Source organism: Bufo gargarizans, chromosome 4, assembly GCF_014858855.1.
Source record: "Bufo gargarizans isolate SCDJY-AF-19 chromosome 4, ASM1485885v1, whole genome shotgun sequence".
Lineage (NCBI taxonomy): Eukaryota > Metazoa > Chordata > Amphibia > Anura > Bufonidae > Bufo > Bufo gargarizans.
The window spans coordinates 525,184,711-525,202,803 of NC_058083.1; positions in this window are offsets into that span (position 1 = coordinate 525,184,711).

Consider the following 18,093-nt stretch of genomic DNA (forward strand, 5'->3'; position numbering starts at 1 on the left):
TACAGATATATACTTATACAGCTACCACTGGAGGGAGCTCAGGAGATTACTGCATACAGATATATACAGCCACCACTAGAGGGAGCTCAGGAGATTACTGCATGCAGATATATACAGCCACCACTAGAGGGAGCTCAGGAGATTACTGCATACAGATATATACAGCCACCACTAGAGGGAGCTCAATAGATTACTGTATACAGTCACCACTAGAGGGAGCTCAGGAGATTACTGTATACAGATATATGCAGCCACCACTAGAGGGAGCTCAGGAGATTACTGTATACAGATACATGCAGCCACCACTAGAGGGAGCTCAGGAGATTACTACATACAGATCAAGATCAAAAAGTTTTTGACAATTGAGCAGAACATGGGCGGAAGGGGTTTGGGGCATGTCAGGGGTTGTGACTATGGTCCTGGCTAATTTACTAACATGTATGTCTGGGGCTGGTAGAGTTTTTCTGCTAAGCACATGCTTCGTCATAAATTAAGCTAATCCTCCGACTGCGCAAGGGGAAACAAAGACGTTCATGAAAACCCTGGTCTTTCTAAATGCACCCCATGGTGTCAACTAATGGTGTGGCCAACAGGAATGGGGCCCGATCATGAAGATTGTTAGTTCGGAGCTGGTTTTGCGATGCTACAACCACACAGTACGGTTGTGTTGTGATCATGCTGCGGTTAGGTAGTGTTTTTGAGTCTGTGATTGTTTATGGACTGGTGTTTGAACTGTTGTCAATGTTCGTGATTCTTCACCGTTCTGATAAACTTCAAACAGTGACACGTGGTAAAGTATGTCAAACATATACTGCAAGGGGCTGATCAACTGTGTACCTCATGTGGTCAGCCCCACAAGCAGCAGGACATGATTTACGTGCAGTCACCCGCACATAAATCAACTGCAGTCATCACAACTTAGGCCTCATGCACACGACCGTTCCGTTTTTTGAGGTCCGCCCATTGTAGAAATGTCTATTCTTGTCCGCAAAACGGACAAGAATAGGACATGTTTTTTTTTTTTTTGTGGGGCCTCAGAATGGAGCAACGGATGCGGACAGCACTCGCCTTAATCCACTTGCTCGCGCAGCCCGGCATCTCTCCTGTCTGATTGCAGTCAAAGGACCTGTGGTGACGTCACTCCGGTCATCACATGATCCATCACCATGGTAAAAGATCATGTGACGGACCATGTGATGACCGGAGTGACGTCACCACAGGTCCTTTGACTGCAATCAGACAGGAGAGATGCCGGGCTGCGCGAGCAAGTGGATTAAGGTGAGTTAAATTATTATTATTTATTTTTTTAACCCCTCCAGCGCTATTTTACTATGCATTCTGTATAATACAATCTACAGAACACCGATCCCAAGCCCGAACTTCTGTGAAGAAGTTCGGGTTTGGGTACCAAACATGCACGATTTTTCTCACGCGCGTGCAAAACGCATTACAATGTTTTGCACTCGCGCGGAAAAATCGCGCCAAAATATCCGGGCCAAAAATATGACGCCCGTGTGAAAGAGGCCTAAGTGTTCTTCTTTGACTGTCCAGAGATTTGGGTGGTGTGATAAAAGTGCTATTAGCATTCAATGAGTGGATCTGAGCTGCAGTAGGACATCTTGTGGCTGGTGCTGATCCTGTTTATCCTGCTCAAGCCCTTTAATGTTTAACCAGGTGAAAGGAAGCAAGAAATCTTAAAAGTTGCACCGGATTAGAAAACGTGGCTGCTTTCTATTACAACGCCACCCCTGTCTAGTTTGCTATATTGTAGCTTGCCCTCATACACTTCAATGGAACTGACGTGTGATACCAGATAAAATCCATAGATTGGTTAGGTGCTGCTTCTGCAAGTTTTCATATTAAGTTGCCCCTCGGGGTGTTTTCATATAAAGCCCCATTCACACAACTTATTATTTTACATTTTTTTCCCCGGTCCCTTTCATTTCAGTTGACCACATTTCTTGTGGCCCAACAGTGTGCTCAGCATCTGTATGTCCATTCTTTCGCCCCACAAGAGATGCATACATTCTTATCCGTATCTTGCAGCCCGGTGTTTTGCGAACCACAAAATGCGTACGGTCACTTGAATGTACCCTAACACTGAACGTTCCCCTCTTCTCCTCAGTCTCTTCCAGCACCATCCAGACACCAAGTCTCACTTCACTCACATGGACGTGACCCCCGGCAGTCAGGATCTGAAGACACATGGAGGGAAGATCATCCACGCCATTAATGATGCCCTCAACCACTATGGAAATCTGCAGGAGAACTTGGCCACACTGGCAACAAGCTGAAGCTCAGTGTGGACACCATCAATGTGAGGATCAGAAAGTTTGCTGAAAATGGTGGCTGTATCTGGTATTGAAGGTGCTCCTCATTGTGAGCTGCAGAACCAGACACAACCCACAGACAAGACTGGTGCTGGTTCTGGGGGGTGAGAGGGGGCGACACTTGTCAAAACCAAATACACCCCCATCCTTAGAAATGTTGAGCGGGCCCTGACTCCCATCATCCATCCTCAGCTGCTGTGTGGTTGTCTCCTGGAGGTCATCGTCAAGCATTTCCCGGATGTGGACAAGTCGGCCTGTGACAAGTTCCTCAATGAGGTTGCTGTGAGGTCGCTGTTGTCCTCCATGATACTGATGACGGCTCCATGACCAGGGATCTCTTCTGATCTATAATAATAAATTATATACTTGTACATCCTGTCTCCTTGTATTTAGTCTGAGCTTCTGTAACTGTGAATTTGGCCAATAATGTCTTCCCTTTCGTCCTAACCAGCAGCACAAGTGGGGATTTGCCCCTGGGAAGCTGGTCAGGACAGGCAGAATTTTTATTGAACAAAAAATCTCTGCCAAGTATCATTAATTAATTCATTCATTAATTGATGCCACCCCTATATAACCCGCCCCCTGCCTGGACGGGGTTGCTTTTTTTCTGTCCTGTGGACTGGAAATGGACAGGCTAAACTCCTTTAGGAGTTTCTCCCCTGGTAGGGTTGAGTATGTTAATGTGTTTTACATTTTTGTTTGTTTTTACAGGTCCGCCGCCTGCTGCTGCAGACGATGGATCCGGCCGGGATATGAGGAGCGTCCGCTTTAGAGATCTTTTCTCTCCCCTCCCCCCCCCCCTTTTTTTCCTTCCCCCTCCGATGCTCATAGCCTTACCCTGCACTGTCGTCAGCGCCGCAGGCTAGTGCTGCGTTAGTACACTGCATCTCTCTGCCATACTCGTAAAACCGTAAGTGCGTCATGGATCACTTCCAGTTTCGGACGCCGATCGTGCGCTCCGAAAAATAATAAAACAAGAAGGCTGACTCCACTGGGGCTCTTTCCCTCAGTAGTGCATGCAGGTTCCCTTAGTTTGATTAAAATCAAAAAGGTTATTAGTACCTCCAAGGGCTGGGGCGGAGGGGGCGGGAGCAGGGGGGGGGGGGGGGCGGAGGGCGTGGCCCCTGCCCTATTTAAACCTCCAGGTGCTAGAGCTCAGAGTTGCATTCAGTTTTGTATGCAACTGACCTGTGCTTTGAGTGGTGTCTTCTGTGTCTCCAGCATGTCGACCAATCCAGATCCCTCTATGCCCTCTCTTGGTAAGGTGGAGGTCAATTTTTTCCTAAGGTAAGGTAAAATACACTTATATTAACTGTATTATTATTACTATTTCTAGGGAAGTCTACGCACAAGCAGAGACATCTGGCTTGTTCTAATTGTAGCACCCCCTTGCCTGATGGATATGAGTTCCACCGCTGTCCAGGTTGCCGACCCAGACCTGCGAATCCAGAACCTACTATGGTGGAGATGTTCTCCTGGATGAAAGAATTCATGGACACCTCCGTCGCGCAGATAAAAGGCGCGGTTTCGAATAAGAGACCTAGAGAGGCCTCTCCGGGGCCAGTCCCCATGTTAGAAGAAGTCGTCTCCTTAGAAGAGAATTCTTCCTCTGATGATGAGGATGCGCCATTTTTCTTCCCGTCCAAAAAAACTCAGAGGTTACTTCGCTCCATCAGGTCAAGGGACCAGGATGTTGAGCATGGGGAAGCTCCACAATCCACCTTTAGGGGGGCAAGGGCCTTCAAAGTGGACGATTCTTTGAAAAAAATGATGGCTTTGGAATGGAAACACCCGGAAAAAGGTCCGGTCCTGACCAAAAGATTTGAGTTAATGTTTACCCTACAGGAGGAAGACTCCCAGAGTTGGTTTCCACCTCCTAAAGTAGATATGGCAATATCTAAGCTTTCTAGGAGAACTCTGATGATGGAAGTAATTTAAAAGACCCCCTAGACAGACGAGCTGAATGTTCACTTAGACGCAACTACACTGCGGCTGCTGCCTCTGCCTCTGTGGCTGTCGCCAGCAGTGAAGTCTCGAATTTCATCCGCACCCGCACTCTTAGAATTCAGTCTGAGCTGGATTCTGGGGTTGCCAGAGATGATATACTGGACCAGTTCAAGACCCTTTTGTTAGGGATAGATTTTTTGGCTGATGCATCCCAGCAGCAGCTAAAGTTAGCTGCCAAATCTATGGCACTTTCCCAGTAGACGCCCCTTGTGGCTGAAGCCATGGGCAGCAGACAACACGTCGAAATTCAACCTCTGCTCCCTTCCCTATGAGCCGGGTAGACTATTCGGTTCTGAGCTGGATCGCTTAATGGAGGACCTCGCTGATAAAAAAGGGAAGTCCCTTCCTCAACAGTCCTTTCAGGGTCGAGGAAGAGGTAGACCAGCAAGGTTCCAGAGGGGAGACAGGACCAGAGGCGTCCTGAAGGAAACAAAAGAGGTAGAGGCCGCGGTCGTGGAAACCGCAGGGCTGAACCATGACTCTCAACAGCCCGACGTCCCCACCCACTGTTCCAGCCGCAAAACCCTCAGTTAATTCCTCCAGTTGGAGGTCGTTTAAGTTTATTTCGAGTTTTTTGGAATAAAAAAATTCCAGACCCATGGGTGTTAGAAGTCATAACATCAGGGTACAAGATCGACTTTATTTCCCTACCTCAGGAGAGGTTTATCCTGACGAGGGTTTTGACTCCCACCAGGCAGTTAATCCTGGAAGAATCAGTACTGACAGTACGTACAAAAGGGGGCACTGGAGGAACTTCCTCTGCGCGAGCAAGGTTGGGGAGTCTATTCTCCCATATTTCTGGTCCCAAAGCCATCAGGGGATTGGCGTATGATCATCGACCTACGCTATTTAAACAATTTTATCAGAAAGAAGCGTTTCCGGATGGAAACCATTCGTTCAGTTCTAAACATCCTGAACCCAGGAGATATGATGGTGACGGATGAAGGATGCTTACCTTCATCTTCCCATCCATCCAGCGCACAAAAAATACCTCAGAGTTGCGGTGACCATAGGCGGTGTAGTGAAGCACTACCAATTTGCGGTGTTGCCCTTCGGCATCTCCTCTGCCCCGCACACCTTTACAAAGGTGGCGGCTCCTGTTGTAGCGCATTTAAGGCTTCTAGGGTTAGAAGTCGTCCCCTATTTAGACGACTGGCTGCTAAAAGCCGCCTCCGCAGTCGATCTTGCAGACTCACCTCCAGCAAGCTCTCCACACTCTGCAGACTCTAGGTTGGCTTATAAACTGGGACAAGTCACAGTTGATCCCATCCACCACGAGAACATTCCTAGAGTTTGTGATCGACTCACAACAGATGATCCTGTCCCTCTCCCTACAGAGGAAAGACAGAGTAATAAAAGCAGCAGAGTTTCTACTTCCACCCAGACGGGTGTCTATCAGGGTTCTCATGAGGATGTTAGGCCACATGTCAGCATCTGCAGAGGCAGTTCCATGGGCCCTATGGCATCTACGCCCACTTCAGGAAGAAGTGTTAACCGTATGGAGTCGCAAGCCAAAGGACTTGGATTAGGATGCACTCCCTGTCTGTAAAAGCCCATTCTTCACTCAGGTGGTGGAGGAACCTAACAGATGGGAGGTCCTTGATCCAACCGCGTTGGATTACGTTGACCACAGACGCCTCCCTTCTAGGTTGGGGAGCCCATCTGGAGGACTATCCAGTACAAGGTACCTGGAGTCCTCAGGAGAGACTTCTCTCTTCCAATTTGAGGGAGTTGAGAGCGGTCAGACTAGCCCTCAATCATTTTGCTCCTCTCATTCGCAGTCAGGCGGTGAGAGTCCGGACAGACAACACAACAGTAGTGGCTTATCTAAACAGACAGGGAGGTACGAGATCCCAGACTCTCCTGAGGGAGGTGGGACTAATTCTCGCTTGGGCAGAGACAAACCTATCCCACCTAATGGCGGTTCATATCAGAGGAGACCTCAATGTAGTGGCAGATCGCCTAAGTCGGGGCCTTCCCGTTCCAGGGGAATGGTCATTGAACGAGAACATCTTTTCCAGGATTGTCCAGCGTTGGGGTACTCCAGAGATCGATCTGATGGCAACTCGTTTGAACGCCAAAGTGAACAGGTTCTGCTCCCTTTACAAAGAGGACAACCCTGTAGCGATAGACGCTCTGTCCATAACTTGGAGGTTCAGGCTGGCTTATGTGTTCCCTCCAATTTCCATGATACCAAGGGTATTGATGAAGATCAAGCAAGACCAGACCTCAGTGATAGCCATCATACCATTCTGGCCAAAGAGGTCTTGGTTCACCCAGCTCATGCAGATGAGTCAGGGCACATATTGGAGACTTCCCCTAATACAGGACCTAGTGTATCAGGACACAGGTCCCTGTCTAGATCTGAGGAGGCTCAGTCTGACAGCCTGGAGATTGACAGGTCCCTTCTAGATGCTAGAGGGTTATCTGCGGAGGTCTTGAGAACAATCTCGCACTCCCGGGCGGAGTCCACAAACAAGAAATACTCCAGGATATACAAAATTTTCATTCTATGGTGTACTGAGAGAGAGGTAGTTCCCTCAGATCCTCCTCTCTCTGCGATCCTACAGTTTCTTCAAGATGGTCTAGACAAGGGTCTAAGCCCATCTACACTCAGAGCTCACGTCTCTGCTTTGTCGGCATGTATTGGTAGGCCGATTTCTCAAGACCCCCTAATCAGGAGGTTCCTTAAGGAGCTCAGAGACTTAAACCTAGCATCCTGAGACCGATCCCTGAGTGGGATCTAGCAATAGTGCTAAAGGGGTTGTGTGTTCCCCCCTTTGAGCCATTAGACGAGGTAGACTTGAGATTCCTATCTCTCAAAGTCACCTTTCTATTAGCCATTACCTCGGCTAAAAGAATTGGGGAACTTCAAGCTCTAGGAGCGGCAGAGCCATACCTAACTTTCCTCCAGGACAGGGTCCTGTTGAGGTTCCTGCCAACCTTTTTGCCGAAGGTGCCTTCATTCGCAAATCTTAACCAGACAATAATATTACCAAAGTTTTCCCCTGCTCCAACGTCTCCAGAGGAGGAAAAGTTACTCATCCTGGACATTCTAAGGGTTCTAAAGATATATATTTGCACAGAACATTGGATCTGAGAATCTTCTTCTAGCCTACTCAGGGGAAAAACAGAGGGCTTAAAGCCTCCAAGCCTACTTTGAGTAGGTGGATCAAGGACACTATCCGTTTGACCTTTCTGTCACAAAATCTGTCACCGCCGTCATTTGTATCTGCTCATTCGACCAGGGCAGTATCTACGTCGTATGCTGAAAGGAAGTTAATTCCTTTAAACCAGATTTGCGCTGCCGCCTCATGGAGTTCCCAGAACACCTTTATCTCTCACTACCGTATAGATTCAAGGCGAGCTGAAGGAGCTGCCTTTGGAAACTCCGTTCTAAGTGCTGCGCTCCCTTAGACTGAGAGAAATTATTTGTTGGTATATATGTTCACACATAATATTTTGCCCTCCCAGATTTGTGTAAAGTCCTTGCTACTTCCCCACTTGTGCTGCTGGTTAGGATGAAAGGGAAGAGTCAATTTTGACGTAAATTTGTTTTCCCTTAGTCCTAACAGCAGCACACAAATTTCCCACCCTTTTAGTTGTATGAATTACTTGTTAAGAAAGCAACCCCGTCCAGGCAGGGGGCGGGTTATTCAGGGGTGGCATCAATTAATTAATTAATGATACTTGGCAGAGATTTTTTGTTCAATAAAAATTCCGCCTGTCCTGACCAGCTTCACAGGGGCAAATCCCCACTTGTGCTGCTGTTAGGGAAAACAAATTTACGTCAAAATTGACGCTTCTACACCACAGAATCCAGTAGACCAGGAATACCCAATCTGTGGGCCTTCAGCTGTTGCAACAAGTTCCCTCATGCCTACAGCTATTGGGGCATGCTGGGAGGTCTAGGTTTGCAACAGCTGGAACACTGTAGGTTGGGCATCCCTGCCATAAACTCTAGAGCCGAGGAGGAAAGAAAGGTTTCACAGAGTGTAGGAGGTATAAAAGACATAACTGGGGTTGTCTGGCCTCATATACACTATTAGGGAATTCTTCATTCATCATGGGAGGGCCCAGCACATCTGTGTGTTATACATATAGTTCAATGAGATGTTGTAAGTAAATGCATATTTTTTGCACCATAGTTTGTACATAGTTTGTAAACGCTATAACTTTTACCAAAACCAATAAATATACATGTATATAGAAATGTAGTTCTATTTGAAAAATTTTACAACAGAAAGTAAAACATTTCAAAAATGTTTTTGCAAAGATTTCGGTCAATTTCGATTAATATAAAAAAAAAGTAAAAATGTCAGCAGCAATGAAATACCACCAAATGAAAGCTCTATTAGTGAGAAGAAAAGGAGGTAAAATTCATTTGGGTGGTAAGTTGTATGACCGAGCAATAAACCGTGAAAGTAGTGTAGCGCAGAAGTGTAAAAACTGGTCTGGTCATTTAGGGGGTTTAAGCTAGGGGGGCTGAGGTGGTTAAGGAGTTGATCATGTGAACAACAGGATAGAATCTGTCACCAGAGACCTCCCTAACATGAAAAATCATAGTTCAGAAATGGAGCTGAGCATGCATGTTTATCCCATATACTGAATGTCCATAGTGATCTCTAAGAGGGTTTCTCAGTGAGTGAAGGTGGTAGAAGTCCTATGTATATAATCACATCGTTTAGACATTTTTGGTAAGCGGTCATGAAATTTACAACATGATCCTACTTGAAGGGATTCTCCAGGATATTTGTGCACATTGGTTCCATCCCCCCCCCCCCCCATACGTTCTATCCGGTATTGCATTATTTCCTTGCATGTAAATGGGGCTGAGCCGCAATACTAGACACATCCTGTGGACTAGAGTGGCGCTGTTTGTTAGCCCTGCACAACCCCTTCAACATTTTTCCTGGTTGAACATTAAAGGTTGTGCAAGATTGATAACATGACTGCTTTCTACATGGTGCCACACCTGTCCACACATGTCAGTCCCATGCATGTCAAACACTGATTGTTGCTGTTTCCTCAGTCTCTTCCAGCTCCATCCAGACACCAAGTCCCACTTTACTCACATGGATGTGAACCCCGGCAGTCAGGATCTGAAGACACATGGAGGGAAGATCATCCACGCCAATAATGATGCCCTCAACCACTATGGAAATCTGCTGGAGAACTTGGCCACCCTGCGGGAGATGCACACCAACAAGCTGAAGCTCAGTGTGGACACCATCAAGGTGAGGAGATCTACCCAGTGTTATTTAGAAAGTCTGACATGATCTATAAAATGGTGCCACTCTTGTGCATGGCTGTATTTGGTATTGTGGTTCTTTCATTTAGCTTTCAATGCACAACTACACACAAGTGGCACCATTTCTAGAGGAAAAAATATCAGCTAGAATTGTCAAACCAAATACACCCCCTTTCTTATCAGAATTGTTGTAGTGTTAAGCATGCACTGACTCCCATCATCCATCCCCCAGCTGCTGTGTGGTTGTCTTCTTACGGGGCTGGCGTCACGAACACAGGGGCCCCATAGTTTTTTCATACCGTCATCTCATGCCGATAAAAAGTAAAACCCTAGCTAAGATAATCACCCAAAAACTGAAAAAACTATGGCTCCCAGACTATGAAGACACTAAAACATGATTTATTTTTTTGTTTCAAAAATTAAATCATTGTGTAAAACTTTCATAAATAAAAAAATTGTATACAGATATCGCTGCGTCCGTGACAACCTGCTCTATAAAAATACCACATGATTTAACCTGTCAGATGAATGTTGAAAATAACAAAAAAAAAAACGGTGCCAAAACAGCTATTTCTTGTTACCTTGCCTCACAAAAAGTGTAATATAGAGCAACCAAAAATCATATGTACCCTAAACTAGTACCAACAAAACTTCCACCCTATCCCGTAGTTTCTAAAATGGGGTCACTTTTTTGGATTTTCTACTCTAGGGGTTCATCAGGGGGGCTTCAAATGGGACATAATGTAAAAATAAAACAGTCCAGCAAAATCTGCCTTCCAAAAACCGTATGGCATTCCTTTCCTTCTGCGCCCTGCCGTGTGCTCGTACAGCGGTTTACGACCACATATTGGGTGTTTCTGTAAACTACAGAATCAGGGCCATAAATATTAAGTTTTGTTTGGCTGTTAACCCTTGCTTTGTAACTGGAAAAAAAATATTTAAATAGAAAATGTACCAAAAAAGTGAAATTTTGAAATTGTATTTCTATTTCCCATTAATTATTGTGGAACACCTAAAGGGTTAACGATGTTTGTAAAATCAGTTTTGAATACCTTGAGGGGTGTAGTTTCTAGAATGTGGCCATTTTTGGGTGGTTTCTATTATATAAGCCTCACAAAGTGACTTCAGACCCGAACTGGTCATTAACCACTTGCCGCCACGCTAACGCCGAAAGGCGTCATTGCGGCGGCTCTCCCAGGCTACACTAACGCCGATTGGCGTCATCTCGCGTGAGCCGAGATTTCCTGTGAACGCGCGCACACAGGCGCGCGCGTTCACAGGAACGGAAGGTAAGCGAGTGGATCTCCAGCCTGCCAGCGGCGATCGTTCGCTGGGAGGCTGGAGATGTGATTTTTTTAACCCCTAACAGGTATATTAGACGCTGTTTTGATAACAGCGTCTAATATACCTGCTACCTGGTCCTCTGGTGGTCCCTTTTGTTTGGATCGACCACCAGAGGACACAGGTAGCTGTGTAAAGTAGCACCAAACACCACTACACTACACCCCCCCTGTCACTTATTAACCCCTTATGAACCCTTGATCACTCCATATAGACTCCCTGATCACCCCCCTGTCATTGATCACCCCCCTGTCATTGATCACCCCCCTGTAAGGCTCCATTCAGATGTCCGTATGTGTTTTACGGATCCACGGATACATGGATCGGATACGCAAAACGCATACGGATGTCTGAATGGAGCCTTGCAGGGGGGTGATCAATGACAGGGGGGTGATCACCTCATATACACTCCCTGATCACCCCCTGTCATTGATCACCCCCCTGTCATTGATCACCCCCCTGTAAGGCTCCATTCAGACGCCCGTATGTGTTTTACGCATCCACGCATCTATGGATCGGATCCGCAAAACACATACGGACGTCTGAATGGAGCCTTACAGGGGGGTGATCAGTGACAGGGGGGTGATCACCCCATATACACTCCCTGATCACCCCCCTGTCAGGCTCCATTCAGACGCCCGTATGTGTTTTACGGATCCATGCATCCATGGATCGGATCCGCAAAACGCATACGGACGTCTGAATGGAGCCTTACAGGGGGGTGATCAGGGAGTCTATATGGGATGATCACCCACTGTAAGGCTCCATTCAGACGTCTGTATGTGTTTTACGGATCCACGCATCTATGGATCGGATCCGCAAAACACATACGGACGTCTGAATGGAGCCTTACAGGGGGGTGATCAGTGACAGGGGGGTGATCACCCCATATACACTCCCTGATAACCCCCTGTCATTGATCACCCCCCTGTAAGGCTCCATTCAGACGCCAGTATGTGTTTTACGGATCCACGCATCCATGGATCGGATCCGCAAAACGCATACGGACGTTTGAATTGAGCCTTAAAGGGGGGTGATCAATTACAGGGGGGTGATCACCCCATATACACTCCCTGATCACCCCCTGTCATTGATCACCCCCCTGTCATTGATCACCCCCCTGTAAGGCTCCATTCAGACGTCTGTATGTGTTTTGCAGATCCGATCCATGTATCCGTGGATCCGTAAAAAACATAGGGACGTCTGAATGGAGCCTTTCAGAGGGGTGATCAATGAAAGAGGGGTGATCAGTGACAGGGTGGTGATCACCCCATATACACTCCCTGATCACCCCCCTGTCATTGATCACCCCCCTGTAAGGCTCCATTCAGAATTTTTTTGCGCCCAAGTTAGCGGAAATATATATATATTTTTTTCTTCCAAAGTCTCATATTCCACTAACTTGTGTAAAAAAAAAAAATCTCACATGAACTCACCATACCCCTCACGGAATCCAAATGCGTAATTTTTTTTTAGACATTTATATTCCAGACTTCTTCTCACGCTTTCGGGCCCCTAAAATGCCAGGGCAGTATAAATACCCCACATGTGACCCCATTTCGGAAAGAAGACACCCCAAGGTATTCCGTGAGGGGCATATTGAGTCCATGAAAGATTGACATTTTTGTCCCAAGTTAGCGGAAAGGGAGACTTTGTGAGAAAAAAATAAATAAATAATAATTTCCGCTAACTTGTGCTCAAAATGTTTTTTTCTATGAACTTGCCATGCCCCTCATTGAATACCTTGGGGTGTCTTATTTCCAAAATGGGGTCACATGTGGGGTATTTATACTGCCCTGGCTTTTTAGGGGCCCGAAAGCGTGAAAAGAAGTCTGGGATCCAAATGTCAAAAAATGCCCTCCTAAAAGGAATTTGGGCCACTTTGCGCATCTAGGCTGCAAAAAAGTGTCACACATGTGGCATCGCCATACTCAGGAGAAGTTGGGCAATGTGTTTTTGGGTGTCATTTTACATATACCCATGCTGGGTGAGATAAATATCTTGGTCAAATGCCAACTTTGTATAAAAAAATTGGAAAAGTTGTCTTTTGCAGAGATATTTCTCTCACCCAGCATGGGTATATGTAAAATGACACCCCAAAACACATTCCCCAACTTCTCCTGAGTACGGCGATACCAGATGTGTGACACTTTTTTGCAGCCTAGGTGGGCAAAGGGGCACACATTCCAAAGAGCACCTTTAGGATTTCATAGGTCATTTTTTTACAGATTTTGATTTCAAACTACTTACCACACATTTGGGCCCCTAGAATGCCAGGGCAGCATAACTACCCCACAAGTGACCCCATTTTGGAAAGAAGATACCCCAAGGTATTCCGTGAGGTGTATGTCGAGTTCCTAGAATTTTTTTTTTTTTTTACAAACTATGGTACAAAAATGTGAATTTCCGCTTTTTGAAGCAGCTCTGACTTTCTGAGCACCTGTCATGTTTCCTGAGGTTCTACAATGCCCAGACAGTAGAAAACCCCCACAAATGACCCCATTTCGGAAAGTAGACACCCTAAGGTATTCGCTGATGGGCATAGTGAGTTCATAGAACTTTTTATTTTTTGTCACAAGCTAGCGGAAAATGATGATTTTATTTTATTTATTTTTTCTTACAAAGTCTCATATTCCACTAACTTGTGGCAAAAAAAATAATAAAATTCCATAAACTCACCATACCCCTCACGAAATACCTTAGGGTGTCTTCTTTTCAAAATGGGGTCACTTCTGGGGTAGTTATGCTGCCCTGGCATTCTAGGGGCCCAAATGTGTGGTAAGTAGCTTGAAATCAAAATCTGTAAAAAATGGCCGGTGAAATCCTAAAGGTGTTCTTTGGAATGTGGGCCCATTTGCGCATCTAGGCTGCAAAAAAGTGTCACACATCTGGTATCGCCGTACTCAGGAGAAGTTGGGGAATGTGTTTTGGGGTGTCATTTTACATATACCCATGCTGGGTGAGATAAATATCTTGTCAAAAGACAACTTTTCCCATTTTTTTATACAAAGTTGGCATTTGACCAAGATATTTATCTCACCCAGCATGGGTATATGTAAAATGACACCCCAAAACACATTCCCCAACTTCTCCTGAGTATGGCGATACCAGATGTGTGACACTTTTTTGCAGCCTAGGTGGGCAAAGGGGCACACATTCCAAAGAGCAACTTTCGGATTTTACCGGTCATTTTTTACAGATTTTGATTTCAAACTTCCTCTCACGCATCTGGGCCCCTAGAATGCCAGGGCAGCATAACTACCCCACAAGTGACCCCATTTTGGAAAGAAGACACCCCAAGGTATTTTGTGATGGGCATAGTGAGTTCATGGAAGTTTTTGTTTTTTGTCACAAGTTAGTGGAATATGAGACTTTGTAAGAAAAAATAAATAAAATAAAATCATCATTTTCCGCTAGCTTGTGACAAAAAATAAAAAGTTCTATGAACTCACTATGCCCATCAGCGAATACCTTAGGGTGTCTACTTTCCGAAATGGGGTCATTTGTGGGGGTTTTCTACTGTCTGGGCATTGTAGAACCTCAGGAAACATGACAGGTGCTCAGAAAGTCAGAGCTGCTTCAAAAAGCGGAAATTCACATTTTTGGACCATAGTTTGTAAACGCTATAACTTTTACCCAAACCATTTTTTTTTACCCAAACATTTTTTTTTATCAAAGACATGTTGAACAATAAATTTAGCGAAAAATTTATATATGGATGTCGTTTTTTTGCAAAATTTTACAACTGAAAGTGAAAAATGACATTTTTTTGCAAAAAAATCGTTAAATTTCGATTAATAACAAAAAATGTCAGCAGCAATGAAATACCACCAAATGAAAGCTCTATTAGTGAGAAGAAAAGGAGGTAAAATTCATTTGGGTGGTAAGTTGCATGACCGAGCAATAAACCGCTAAAGTTGTGGAGTGCCGATTTGTAAAAAAAGGGCCTGGTCACTAGGGGGGTATAATCCTGTGGTCCTTCAAAATTCAAGATTTACTTCTAAAATTCTAAGCCTTGTAAAGTCCCCCAAAAATAAAATGTCATTCCCAAAATGATCCTAACATGTAGACATATGGGAAATGTAATAAGTATTTTTGTAGATATTAATATGTATTATAGAAGTAGAGAAATTGAAACTTGGAAATTTGCAAATTTTTTCAAATTGTGTGGCAAATTTGGTATTTTTTTATAAATAAAAATGATTTTTTTTTTTACTCCATTTTACCAGTGTCATGAAGTACAATATGTGACAAAAAAACTATCTCAGAATGGCCTGGATAAGTCAAAGTGTTTTAAAGTTATTACCACAAAGTGACACTGGTCAGATTTGCTGAAAAATGGCCTGGTCCTGAAGAAGAAAATGAGCCCAGTACTTAAGGAGTTAATATATCTGCTTCCACAAAATACTGATTGAGGGGTGCGATATACCTGCTTCCACAAAATACTGAATATGGGGTTTGCTATACCTGCTTCCACAAAAAACTGATTGAGGGGTGGAATATACCTGCTTCCACAAAATACTGATTAAGGGGATTGATATACATGCTTTCACCAAATATTGATTGAGGGCTTTGATACACCTGCTTCCACAAAATACTGATTGAGGTGTGCAATATACCTGCTTCCGCAAAATACTGAATAAAAGGTTTAATATACCTGCTTCCACAAAATACTGATAGAGGAGTGCGATATACCTGCTTCCACCAAATATTGATTGTAGGGTGCGATATACCTGCTTACACAAAATACTGATTAAGGGGATTGATATTCCTGCTTCCACCAAATATTGATCGAGGCCTGCAATGCACCTGCTTCCACAAAATACTGATTAAGGGGTATGATAAACCTGCTTCCGCAAAATACTGATTAAGGGGTTTGATATACCTGCTTCCACAAAATACAGATTGGGAGGTGCGATATACCTGCTTCCACCAAATATTATTAAGGGGTTCTATATATCTGCTTCCAAAAAATACTGATTGAGGTGTGCGATATACCTGCTTCCGCAAAATACTGAATAAAGGGTTTGATATACCTGCTTCCACCAAATATTGATTGAGGCCTGTGATACACCTGCTTCCACAAAATACTGAATATGGGGTTTGATATACCTGCTTCCACAAAATACAGATTGGGAGGTGCGATATACCTGCTTCCACCAAATATTAATTAAGGGGTTCTATATATCTGCTTCCAAAAAATACTGATTGAGGTGTGCGATATACCTGCTTCCGCAAAATACAGAATAAAGGGTTTGATATACCTGCTTCCACCAAATATTGATTGAGGCCTGTGATACACCTGCTTCCACAAAATACTGATTAAGGGGTGTGATATACCTGCTTCCACAAAATACTGATTAAGGGGATTGATATACATGCTTCCACCAAATATTGATTGAGTCCTGCGATACACCTGCTTCCACAAAATACTGATTGAGTCCCGCGATACACCTGCTTCCACAAAATACTGATTGAGGTGTGCGATATACCTGCTTCCACAAAATACTGAATAAGGGGTTTGATATACCTGCTTCCACCAAATATTAAGGGGTACTATGTACCTGCTTCCACAAAATACTGATTGAGGGGTGCGATACACCTGCTTCCACAAAATACTGATTTAAGGGTTTGATATACCAGCTTCCACCAAATACTGATTGAGGCCTGCGATGTACCTGCTTCCACAAATTCTGCTCTTCTCTCTGGACTTTAGCACAGGGTCATTTTGAAAATGACAGGCAGAGGAAGAGGCAGGTGGTTCCGCAGGGGTGGTAGGGGTCAGGCAGGTGCACCAGGCCGGAGCCTAGGTGGGAAGTTGGAGAAGGTGCGTGTGATTACGTCAAAGGACGCACCAAAGTTAGTTGAGTGGCTCACTCAGACTTCCGCTTCTGCACCCTCCTCACCGATGCGCAGCCATTCTTGGCATCAGAAAAGGAAGAGGAGGTAGCAACGGCCGCCACCCAACGGTCTGACGACAGTACCCAGATCAGCCCAAGGATGGTGGTCCCCGCTGTTGCTGCCTACTATGAGATCTCTAATGTCAGTGGTGTTGAAGGTGAGGATGATGACGTGTTGATGGTCGTCACGTGGGTGCCCACAAGAGAGGAAGAGGAGGGGAGTACAGAGGGAGAGACAGAGCAACAGATAGGGAGGAGAATCAGGCAGAACTTGCAGTGCACCAGAGGCAAAAAGCAGACTTCAAATGCATCTGGAACGAGCCATCCATCATGCACGGTCACATCTTGCGCTCCCAGGACGCCGGCACATGGCTCTGCAGTGTGGGCTTTTTTTAACGCGTAAGCTGCTGACAATAGTGTTGCGCATACAGTCAGGTCCATAAATATTGGGACATCAACACAATTCTAACATTTTTGGCTCTATACACCACCACAATGGATGTGAAATGAAACAAACTAGATGTGCTTTAACGGCAAACTGTCAGCTTTAATTTGAGGGTATTTACATCCAAATCAGGTGAACGGTGCAGGAATTACAGCAGTTTGCATATGTGCCTCCCACTTGTTAAGGGACCAAAAGTAATGGGACAGAATAATAATCATGAATCAAACTTTCACTTTTTAATACTTGGTTGCAAATCCTTTGCAGTCTATTACAGCCTGAAGTATGGAACGCATAGACATCACCAGATGCTGGGTATCATCCCTGGTGATGCTCTGCCAGGCCTCTACTGCAACTGTCTTCAGTTCCTGCTTGTTCTTGGGGCATTTTCCCTTCAGTTTTGCCTACAGCAAGTGAAATAATGCATGCTCAATCGGATTTAGGTCAGGTGATTGACTTGGCCATTGCTAAACATTCCACTTCTTTCCCTTAAACTCTTTGGTTGCTTTTGCAGTATGCTTTGGGTCATTGTCCATCTGCACTGTTAAGCGCCGTCCAATGAGTTCTGAAGCATTTGGCTGAATATGAGCAGATAATATTGCCCGAAACACTTCAGAATTCATCCTGCTGCTTTTGTCAGCAGTCCCATCATCAATAAATACAAGAGAACCAGTTCCATTGGCAGCCATACATGCCCACACCATGACGCTACCACCACCATGCTTCACTGATGAGATGGTATGCTTAGGATCATGAGCAGTTTCTTTCCTTCTCCATTCTCTTCCCATCACTCTGGTATAAGTTGATCTTGGTCTCATCTGT